This window comes from Pan troglodytes, chromosome 16, assembly GCF_028858775.2.
Source record: "Pan troglodytes isolate AG18354 chromosome 16, NHGRI_mPanTro3-v2.0_pri, whole genome shotgun sequence".
Taxonomy (NCBI): Eukaryota; Metazoa; Chordata; class Mammalia; order Primates; family Hominidae; genus Pan; species Pan troglodytes.
In genome coordinates, this window is record NC_072414.2 from 28,553,430 (window position 1) to 28,565,564 (window position 12,135).

Below are 12,135 nucleotides of genomic sequence, written 5' to 3' on the forward strand. Positions count from 1 at the left end.
GAGCAGAATTTCTGGGTCATATGGTTTAACATTTTGAGGAACCATAAAACTAGTTTTCAAAGTGGCCGCATCATTTTACGTTTCTCCATAGGAATGTATGAGGGTTTTAATTTCTCAGAATCATCAATAACACTTGTGTATTGTGTCCTTTTGATTATATTCCTGGTGGGTATGAAGTGGTATCTCACTGTGGTTTTGATTTCTATTTCCTCAATGACTAATGATGTTGGGAATCTTTTTATGTGTTTATTGGCTGTTTGTATATTTTCTTTGAAGAAATGTCTATCCACATTCTTTGTTCATTTTCTAATTGGGTTGTCATTTTATTATTGAGCTGTAAGAGTTATTTACGTATTCTAGATACAAGCCTTATATATGTGATTTGCAAGTATTTTTTTCTAGTCTGTTGGTTCTCTTTTTTATTTTATTTATGGTATCCTTGAGTTATTCTTTTTTAAGGATCTTACTTCCAGAAGGAAGGTACAGAAGATCAATATAGAGATATCTGTAACCTTTCTATGAGGAAAATTTTATCACTCTTTAGTGAAGTTCTTATTGTTCAATACACTATTTTAGTAAAAGCTGTTTTTCTTTAAACAATATGTTAAATTAAAAAAAAACTTGGCAAGCAATCTCCTGAATCTCCTGAATATAACTTTAAAAGTTAGGCATGCTTTTAATTTTTTCCCTTTTCGCTTTGCCTTTTAAAGTTATACACAAATATATATATTTAAAGTTTTACACAAATATCTGTGTGTGTGTATGTATGTGTGTAGATAGATAGATAGATAGATAGATAGATAGATAGATAGACAGATATTTTTTTAAGTCAGAGTCTTGGGCTCTGTCGCCTAGGCTGGAGTGCAGTGACATGATCATGGCTCACTGCAACCTCAACCTCACACGCTCAGGTGATGCTTCTGCCTCAGCCTCCTGAGTAGCCTGGGACCACAAGTGTGCAACCACTATGCCTGGCCTAGTTTTTAAAATTATTTTTACGGATGGGGGTCTCCCTTTGTTATCCAGGCTGGTCATAAACTCCTGTTCTCAAGGGATCCTCCTACTTTGGACTCCCAAAGTTTTGGGATTATAGGTGTGAGCCACCGCACCTGGCCTATTATATCTTGATCATATCATCTAAGTTGACAATTTGATAGGAGTGATGTTAGTAAAGTGCTAAAAATAAAAACTTGTATAAACCAGTAAAAATATTACTTAAAAAATAGCTATAATTGTAAAGAATCAGGGATCTATCAACTTAAAATGAAAAAACTTAAAGGGCCGGGTGTGGTGGCTCACACCTGTAATCCCAGCACTTTAAAGGGGAGACCGAGACAGGAGGATCGCTTGAAGCCAGGAGTTTGAGAAAAAACTTAAACTCAGTTCTATTGCTTTTACAAAGTGATTAACCAGGTATGGTTTATGAAATGTATTTCTTTAGCTGAATGCTGGGAAGAGACCATCACCTTTCCTGGGCCAGAAGATACTGGCCTGGGGATCCAGACCAGGTAGGAGGTCTGGCTTCCAAAGCCAGTTTTGCTGCAGTGCTAAGAGCATGGCCCTGGGCAAGTCACTTACTGTCTTGGAGCTCCAGTTTGTCCATGTGGATAGAAAGAGCTCCTGTTTTTCACACAGGATGTGTTAAGCTTTTAAGAAGGATGTAGTGCCAGGATAATGCCCTGCCAATCTGGAGGCTGGTGTTTTAGTAAAGCTGTGAAAAGGAAACTTTCTACAGTCTGAGAGAGAAAAGATGAGAGCTTCTCCCTTGTACAGCTCTCTGTGTGACCACATGCTTTAGCTCTCTGACATATCAAAGTAGGGCATGTACCTTAGGAGCTCCTCTGGCTGAATATTATCTCAGAAGTCTCAAAGACTGGCTATCTTGCTAAAGTAGTTTATCAGCAAAATACGAGAAAGGGTTCACAAACTATAATATAGGAAATATTTAATCAGTAAGTAGGTATTTGCATTAAAAACAAAACAGATGACAGCTGCATCAAAGCACAGGGATAATTGCATGTTGAAATGATATTTGACTAAAGCAAGGGGCATGTAGGAAGTCACTTCGAATTGTGGTGTTGTAGAGAAGTACCTAATTGCTTGTTCATCTTGTCACTTTGCTTCTTTTAAGTGACTTAAGCAAGGTAGATTCTTAAATTGTGCCTTTATAAATCTTTTCAGTTGTGTAATGTGAAAATTATTAATGTATGATTATCTAGACGTAGTTGTGTAGTATATCATCTTCTTTGGATAGTTAATGAGATGTTGGCTTTTGTGCCATTTATCTTGGGAAAAAAGAATAGCTTTCTTTCACATCCACTTCTTTTGCCACACTTTATCTTTTATTTGGATGGGTTTGTATATAACTGCGTGTGAGTGTGTATGTGGGTGTGTATTTTTGTTTGCTTTATGTGTAAGCGATAATAAGAATATATGAATCTAGTTCTCAGCTAGATTCTATTTGCATAAACAAAGGTGGATACCTGCCCTCTGCAATGGCTACTGCCTTAAGAAAATTAAGTGTCCACAGAATTGGTGACCTGTTTTTAAGAGAACCTGTAACATCTTTCTAAATGACAAATCATTCCAGCAATATTTAATATTGGCAATTTGCTTCTGTCTGCTTTTAGAACTTATTGGCCAGCCAGGTCAGACATTATTAAAGTTCAAGGGGTCCAGTGGGAAGAGTAATGGTTTTGTGCTACTAGGAATTTTAAGTGTTGCCATTTTCAGGTGTTATAGCATCTGTTCTCACATGCCACTAAAAATGTATAGAAGTTTTAGACCAAATTCAGGGTCAAGGTGACAAGAGTGATGATGCTTCTGACTCATTCTCTTAGCGTTATGTTACCCAAATTATCTGCATAACATTCTGTAGTAAGATCCTTTTTAACAAGTTATTTGAAAGAACTTATTATAACAGGCTTTTTTGGGGGAGGCCTTAGCACTTCTTGGCAATTTGTTTAGGTACAGTTGGAGAATCTGGTTCTGACTGAACTGGGTAGCTATTGACAATACTCAGATAGACAGTAGGGAGTCCTTTAGTTCTGAGAATAACTGTGTTTTCTACTTACCAGAAGCAATGCCTTTTGAATATAAAAGTCTTGGGGAGGCTGAGTCCTGTGCCACATACTCTTTTGAGAGTCCACTCTCCAGCACATGGAAATTGTCAACAAACAGGTGCTTGATAAATATTTGTTGAAATTCTGAATAAGCGAACTAACCACCTATTTGAAGAGGCTTCCAAATGTGTAGCTATTTAATGTACCTTGGTGGGTTTAATGAAATGAAGAGAGACTGAGAAGGAAACTTATACAAAATTATCATGGGTTGGTTGGGTGAATCTAGGTATACCTGCATCTCTTTTGAAATGAAATGAAGTGAAATGTCCGTACCTCATAAAATCAGCTGCTTTTAAAATTTTCTTAGTATTATCATTATCTTGAAAGAGAATAGGAGAAAGAAAGTTTGTGTTTTGGGAATCGAATACTTTATTCCTAAAGTTGGTAAATATTTTACTAAACGGAATCGATTGTGTCTTGAACTAAAAACATCAGCAAGGCATTTGCCTTTTATCAAATGAATATCAAGTTGTTTTTTTGGTGGTATCTCTAGCCCTACACTCTGTTACTCACCAATGGTGTTTGTGAAATGAAGTTCATAATTATTAGAGATAACTCTTAAAGGAATAACATATAGTAGGAATTTAAAATGGCTTAAATTTATTGAGTAAGTAAAGTGAATGAAGACAACTTTTAGCCATGGTACATTGTTCAGAATTATAGTAGCTTCATTTATGATTGTTGAGTTCACTTGGATAGAGTGCTGTTCCCATGATAGAAAATGTAGTTTTCCCCAGGTGTCTGTTTTCTCATTCTTCTAATGTGATAGAATCCTCCAGTTTTGACCAGAACATGACTTCCAAGAACAGAGGCGTCCTTGTATCTTTCATGGCCATGGGACTGAGTTCTGGCTATTGCAGAGTAAGCGTAAGTTTCATGTGGCAGCTTAGTTTTATGTGGAGCCTTCCCTAAGAGACAGCCCTTGTCTCTCTTCTTCAGGATCCTTTCTCAGTCTTGCTGTCTGGAATGCACATGCCACAGTCTTGACTGTGGGCTGATAGAATGGTGAGCTGACAGGAGCCTGGGTCCCAAGGACTTCCTGGAGCAAAATTGCTGTGGTGGAAGAGACAAATCTTACTGGGAAAGACAAACATTTCTGTACTGTATAATCCACAGTTATTTGGGATTGTATTTTCTATCCCTCGTAACCGAACCTCACCCCATCTATTAGAGATAGATGGGCTGGGTTTTATCAGATTGGATTCCTAGGATATGAGATCAGAATGAGGCTGCATGAGACCAAGTTTGTCACCATATTCAGAGCCATTTTAAAGTGTGTGCCTTACTGATTGCTGGTGACTCATGTAGCCTTTTAGTAAGCTTGGCATGTTATGATGCTGAGCGTCTTTACTTCCCTGGTTCTGGATTTGGTCTGACTATGTCAGGACTTGTATATGGCTTTTACAGATTTCCTGCAATGACTAGTCTGCATTATCTTCTTGGATGTTGTAAAGATAGAGAGTTGGGTTAGGGAGCGGTTACTGATTATATAATCAACAGGTCACAGTGCTCTTTTCAGGCATCATTATTTTTAGTCTGGACATAAACATCTTTTCCCTAAGAAAACATTTCCATCAATCTCATATTTGCTGATATCTCTTAAAAAGGTAACAGTTGCTTGCTTGAATTTTGTGATATTGTAGCCATTATCAAAATGAAAGCAGAGGCCAAAACATACTAGGTTTTTGTTCTGTATTTGATATAGTCAAAATTTCTAAGACTTAATTAGGAGCACACACTCTCTTATTCTTGTGAAGCTTAAAATCACTAATTGTTAGGCACCACGGTGTTTGCAAGCAAAACGTCTCCTTTAGCAATGGCATCTCTGTTATGTGTTCACATGTTGTCTCAATGCATGTTCATTTGCTGTGTCTGTGAGTTGCAATGTTTTTACATTTTCCCTTAAAATGGATGTGTGTGTTTGGTATGCGGGTGTGGATGTTAGGGAATGAGAGGAGGAGGGTCATTCTTCACTAAGTCATCACTTGGAAGGCTAATAGGTGCAAGTCACTGTGCTAAATATTGATGATGTAAAGTTAAAAAGATGTAAAGATAAAAAAAGGATTCCCTGTCTTAAGAACTCAGTTTTGGAGAGGAGGCTGCAACGCTGAGTGGAGGAGGCAGGAAGCGGAGCGTGAGCAGTAGCTAGGTGGGCACCGGTGAAGCGCAAGATCCAGGTTGTGCAGCAGCAGGCAGATGATGCAGAGGAGCGAGCTGAGCGCCTCCGGCAAGAAGTTGAGGGAGAAAGGCGGGCCCGGGAACAGGCTGAGGCTGAGGTGGCCTCCTTGAACCGTAGGATCAAGCTGGTTGAAGAGGAGCTGGACCGTGCTCAGGAGCGCCTGGCTACTGCCCTGCAAAAGCTAGAAGAAGCGGAAAAAGCTGCTGATGAGAGTGAGATAGGTATGAAGGTTTTTGAAAACCGGGCCTTAAAAGATGAAGAAAAGAGAGAACTCCAGGAAATCCAACCCAAAGAAGCTAAGCACATTGCAGAAGAGGCAGATAGGAAGTATGAAGAGGTGGCTTGTAAGTGGGTGATCATTGAAGGAGACTTGGAACGCACAGAGAATGAGCTGAGCTGGCAGAGCCCCGTTGCCGAGAGATGGATGAGCAGATCAGACTGATGGACCAGAACCTGAAGTGTCTGAGTGCTGCTGAAGAAAACTACTCTCAAAAAGAAGACAAATATGAGGAAGAGATCAAGATTCTACTGATAAACTCAAGGAGAGACCTGTGCTGAGTTTGCTGAGAGATCGGTAGCCAAGCTGGAAATGACTTGGAAGATAAACTGAAATGCACCAAAGAGGAGTATTCTGTACACAGAGGTTGCTGGACCAGACTCTGCTGACCTGAATGAGCTATAGAATGCCCCATTCCTACCCTGCTGCTGCTCCTCCCTCTGACCCTGACTCCACCTAAGGCCAGCCTGCCCGAAGCTGACCTTTAACTGAGGGCAGATCTTTAACTGGAAGGCTGCTTTCTCCTTTCGCCACCCCCTTCTCCCCTGTGGCTTTTTTGCCAAACTGTCTCTGCCTCTTCCCAGAGATTCCAGCTGGGCTAGAGGCTGAGCACCTTTGGAAACAACATTTAAGGGAATGTGAGCACAATGCATAGTGTCTTTAAAAAGCATGTTATGATGTACACATTTTGTAATTACCTTTTTTGTTGTTTTGTAGCAACCATTTGTCAAACATTCCAAATAATTCCACAGCCCTGAAGCAGCAATCTAATCCCTTTCTCACTTTTGGAAGGTGACTTTTCACCTTAATGCATATTCCCCTCTCCATAGAGGAGAGGAAAAGGTATAGGCCTGCCTTACTGAGAGCCAAACAGAGCCCAGGGAAAGACTGTACTATGGGAAGCCTCATTGCTGGCTACAAAGTACTAGCTAAACCAGAAAGGTGATTCCAGGAGGAGTTAGCCAAACAACAACAAAAACAAAAAATGTGCTGTTCAAGTTTTCAGCTTTAATATATCTTTGGATAATGTTATTTCTATTTTATTTTTTCATTAGAAGTCACCAAATTAAGATGGTAAGACCTCTGAGACAAAATTTTTGTCCCATCTCTACCCCCTCCCAACTGCTTACAGAATGGATCATGTCCCCCCTTATGTTGAGGTAACCATTTAATTGCTTTCCTGCCTCCTTGAAAGAAAGAAAGAAGATTGTGTTTTTGCCACTGATTTAGCCGTGTGAAACTCATCTCATTACCCTTTTCTGGGTTTGAAGCTGCTGTCTCTAGAAGTGCCATCTCATTGTGCTTTGTATCAGTCAGTGCTGGAGAAATCTTGAATAGCTTACGTACAAAACTTTTTAAATTTTATATTATTTTGAAACTTTGCTTCTTTGGGTTTGTGGCACCCTGGCCACCCCATCTGGCTGTGACAGCCTCTGCAGTCCGTGGGCTGGCAGTTTGTTGATCTTTTAAAGTTTCTTTCCCTACCCAGTGCCCATTTTCTGGTAAGGTTTCTAGGAGGTCTGTTAGGTGTACATCCTGCAGCTTATTGGCTTAAAATGTACTCTCCTTTGATGTGGTCTCTTTGGGGCCGATTGGGAGAAAGAGAAATCAATAGTGCAACTGTTTTGATACTGAATATTGACAAGTGTCTTTTTGAAATAAAGAACCAGTCCCTCCAAAAATGAAAATAATAATAATAAAAAGAACTCAGTTTAATGGAAAAGCAAATGAAGAGAAGAATACTTCAATTAAAATTAATCTGCACAATGAAGTGTGGTCCAAAAAATAATTAAAGTTCAACATGAGACTTATCTATGGGCTCACTAAATCCAGAAATCTGAAGGGTTTCATGAACTCCTAGCCCAAAGCAATTCTATTGAGAGCCCCTGAAACAGCAGTGCGAGTCCCGCAACAACCAATGAAAGATTCTTCTACCTACATTTGTGAATGCTTAAAATTTAGTTTTTTAAAAACACAGTCCTTCTCAATTTCTTGTTTTTTGGTTTGAAGTTACATGTTGCTTTTCCTCTGGTTTTCTTCTTTTGGGGCATTATATAATTGTCAGAATTCTGTTACAATTCAGGTTTGATGTAGTCATTTTGGAAATTCCCAGGTATCCTCCTTCATATTTTTATTCTAAAAGCAATTCTGAAGAACATTTGCCTTCACAGTGTTTCAATTCAGTCTAACATTGGACCAGTGGGAGAATATAGCAAGAGCATCGATGGGGGAAAATGGATGTGTGTACAGAAAAACATAAGTGGCATGATGTAGCCTCTTCCTTCTTCTCATTATCTGGAATTCACAACTAATCTCTTAACCACCAGGCTGAAGGCACATCATATACATGGTGGACAGGTGAACTGGAGGCTTTGGGTCTCAGGGATTTGGAGGTGTCATGTTAAGTTTTTAGAGGCTCTATCCTTTAAGAACTGGATGCTTCTGTGTATGTTTTGGTAATTTTTTTCTAAGCCTACATTTTTCTTTTTCTTTCATTTTTTTTTTTTTTGAGACAGACTTTCGCTCTTGTTGCCCAGGCTGGAGTGCAATGGCACGATCTCTGCTCACTGCAACCCCCACCTCCCGGGTTCAAGCGATTCCCCTGCCTCAGCCTCCCAAGTAGCTGGGATTACAAGCATGAGCCACTACACCCGGCTAATTTTGTATTTTTAGTAGAGACGGAGTTTCTCCATGTTGGTCAGGCTGGTCTCAAACTCCTGACCTCAGGTGATCCACCCGCCTTGGCTTCCCAAAGTGCTGGGATAAGCCTACATTTTCTAGTCTGCATAGAGTAATATCAGCCTTGTGCAAATTCCAGTATTGTTCCAAGAATATAATGCAAGGCTGGGCGCAGTGGCTCACACCTATAATCCTAACACTTTGGGATGCTGAGGTGTGCGGATCACAAGGTCAGGAGTTCGAGACCAGCCTGACCAATATGGTGACCAATATGGTGAAACCCCGTTTCTACTAAAGATACAAAAATTAGCCAGGCATAGTGGCGCATGCCTGTAATTCCAGCTACTCAGGAGGCTGAGGCAGGAGACTCGCTTGAACCTGGGAGGCAGAGGTTGCAGTGAGCCGAGATTGTGCTACTGCACTCCAGCTTGGGTGACAGAGCAAGACTTAGTGTCAAAAAAAAAAAGAATATAATGCAAGTAAAATTGTAAAAGTATTATACCTTTTAATATTTCAGAACAAAAACTTATTTAAAAAATTTATTCTGTTGGGGCACGGGCCTGTGAGCCAGTTAGAGTTGCAGCTGTGGGAACGATTGGGCCGAGCAGAGGACGACATGTTGTTTTTCGTGGAGCAGGTAACATCTAAAGGAACTGGTTTAAATCCTAATGCCAAAGTATGGCAAGAAATTGCTCCTGGGAATACTGATGCCACCCCAGTAACTCATAGAACTGAAAGCTCTTGGCATGAAACAGCAGCCACATCGGGTGCTCATCCTGAGGTTAATGCAGAGCTCTCAGAAGATATATGTAAAGAATATGAAGTAATGTGTTCTTTGTCTTGTGAAACCACAAGAAATACTACAGGCATTGAAGAATCAACTGATGGGATGATTTTAGGACCAGAAGATCTGAGTTACCAAATATATGATGTTTCTGGAGAAAGCAATTCAGCAATTTCTACAGAAGACCTAAAAGAATGTCTAAAGAAACAATTAGAATTCTGGTTTTCACGAGAAAATTTGTCAAAGGATCTTTACTTGATCTCTCAAATGGATAGTGATCAGTTCATCCCAATTTGGACAGTTGTTAACATGGAAGAAATAAAAAAGTTGACCACAGACCCTGATGTAATTCTTGAAGTGTTAAGTTCTTCTCCCATGGTACAAATTGATGAGAAGGGTAAAAAAGAGAGCCAAGTCATAAGCGTTGTATTGTGATTCTTAGAGAGATTCCTGAAACAACACCAATAGAGGAAGTGAAAGCTTTGTTCAAATTGAAAACTGCCCCAAAGTGATAAGTTGTGAGTTTGCACACAGTAGCAGCTGGTATATCACTTTCCAGTCAGACACAGATGCACAAAAGGCTTTTAAATCCTTAAGAGAAGAAGTTAAAACATTTCAGGGCAAGCCAATTATGGCAAGGATAAAAGCCATCAATACATTTTTTGCTAAGAATTGTTACTAATTAATGGATTCTAGTATCTATAGTTAGCCCATTCAGACTCAAGCACAGTATGCCTCCCCAGTCTTTGTGCAGCCTGTATATAATCCTCACCAGCAGTTCTCGGTGTATAGTATTATTCCTCAGTCTTGGTCTCCAAATCCTACACCTTACTTTGAAACACCACTGGCCCACTTTCCCAATGGTAGTTTTGTGAACGGCATTAATTCACCAGGATCTTATAAAAGACATGCTACTGCTATGAATACGGGTCGACCATTCTAAAAAAAAAAACCTGAAGCCTCATTTTAGGTCATCCAGTGGTTCAGAACACTCAACAGAGGACTCTGTATCATTGGGGGATGGACAATTGAACAGATCTAGTTCAAAAAATTTTTCAACTGAAAGCATAATCCTACAGTAACTGGGGATTAGGAGCAAACTTAACTTCAAAAGGAGACTTCCACTTTGCAGATGGAACAAAATGGGGACTATGGTAGGGGCAGGAGAACTCTTTTCAGAGGTCGAAGATGACGACAAGATGTCAATCTCAAGACCTCATCCTTCAACAGCTGAATCAAAGCCTCCAACACCAAAGTTTGACTTACTAGCCTCAAATTTTCCACCTTTACCTGGAAGTTCATCAAGAATCCCAGATAAACTCATTTTGGAGAATAGGATGTCTGATGTTGTTAAAGGTGTCTACAAAGAAAAGGATAATGAAGTGTTGAGAGTTAGTTGCCCAGTGCCTGCAGATGAGCAGACAGAATGCACTTCTGCCCAGCAACTCAGTATGAGTACCAGTTCTCCATGTGCAGCTGAGCCTACTGCATTAAGCACAACTCAGCCAAAAAAAAAAAAAAGGATCTAATAGAGGATTCCTCTGTTCAGAAGGATGGTCTCAACCAGACGACTATACCAGTTTCTCCTCCAAGTACTACAAAGCCATGGAGGGCAAGTACTGCCTCACCATGTAATAGTAACATAAATGTAGCTACACCGTGACTCTACAGGAACCCTGAAAGTTAAGTTATGCTGAAGTGTGCCAGAAGCCCCCTAAAGAGCCATCTTCAGTTCTTGTGTAGCCACTATGGGAACTTTGCTCCAATGTAGTGTCTCCCACCACAAACAAAGACAATGAAGCTCCTTAGAAGTCCCTTGAGAAACCAAATGAGAAGCCAGAAGCAAGGGCTAGTAAGGATTATTCTGGCTTCTGAGGCCATACCATTCCTAGGGGAGCAGCTGGAAAAATCAGGGAACAGAGATGCCAGTTTAGTCATAGGGCTATACCTCAGGGAGTGACATGACGTAATGGCAAAGAGCAATATGTGCCACCCAGATCACCAAAGTAAAAAACAACAAAACTATTCAAAAACTTCTCTCTTCCCATTAAACTTGAGCTGTAGCTATATTGAACTGTTTTGGAGGGGAGAGGGTAGCCAGGAAGGAAACAGGAGAAAGTACATCCTTAAATCATTATGGATTTTGGAGTTGTGAGTGATAGGATCCCAAAATTCATCTCTGATGTGATTTATAAATGCTGGAGGATTTCTATCTATCTATCTATCTATCTATCTATCTATCTATCTATCCATCCATCCGCACACACATATAAAGTGTATTTTTTCTATTTTTGTTTTTGGTTTTAATTTGCAGAGATTTGCTGCCAGGAATCAATTTTGAGGGTTCAGTTTTAGCTTGGAGGAAAAAAAAAAAAACAACATTATACATCCTTCAGTATAGGAGATGAGGGAGTGAGAGGAAATATTTTTTGAAGAAGCATTTCCGTAAAATTAGAAATTACTTTTTAAAATCTATTTAAAGTTTGGTGTGGAGAATGCCATCTCTGATTATATGGCCTTGTATTGCAAAGCGGATTAGTGGCTGGGGTGCCTGTTGTGGGTGTGAGTGTGTACAAGAGCGATTGAAGCAAAATCTGTTGTCATGTTAGTAAATGATTTGAAAACTGAATGTAAAACTTGAGTAGATTTTTTTTTTTTTTTTTAGTTTGAAATTGAGTCTGTCTTTTTGACCTTACTAATATTTCCTTCAACAAGTTGTAAAACTGTGATTGTACTTGGACATGTGACTACTAATCAGTTTGATACTCAAGGAAAGAATGGGGGTTCTTAAAAACATTGGAAAGAATGGGGGTTCTTAAAAACATTGAAAATTTCGGCCGGGTGCGGTGGCTCTCGCCTGTAATCCCAGCACTTTGGGAGGCCAAGGTGGGCGGATCATGAGGTCAGGAGATCGAGACCATCCTGGCTAACACGATGAAACCCTGTCTCTACTAAAAATACAAAAAATTAGCTGGGAGTGGTTGCGGGCGCCTGTAGGCCCAGCTACCCGGGAGGCTGAGGCAGGAGAATGGCGTGACACCGGGAGGCTGAGCTTGCAGTGAGCCGAGATGGCGCCACTGCACTCCAGCCTGGG

The 12,135-nt window shown here is 40.1% G+C and overlaps 1 protein-coding gene and 2 pseudogenes across 17 annotated transcripts in view; all 3 read left to right on the top strand.

Annotated features, from left to right (window-relative positions):
* The window catches only part of CDIN1 (CDAN1 interacting nuclease 1), a 234,067-nt gene that overhangs the window by 31,974 nt on the left and 189,958 nt on the right, over positions 1–12,135 (top strand). The window lies entirely within an intron of this gene.
* LOC107968585 (tropomyosin alpha-3 chain-like) lies at positions 5,435–6,071 on the top strand (annotated as a pseudogene).
* On the top strand, positions 8,779–9,821 carry LOC134808512 (la-related protein 4-like; annotated as a pseudogene).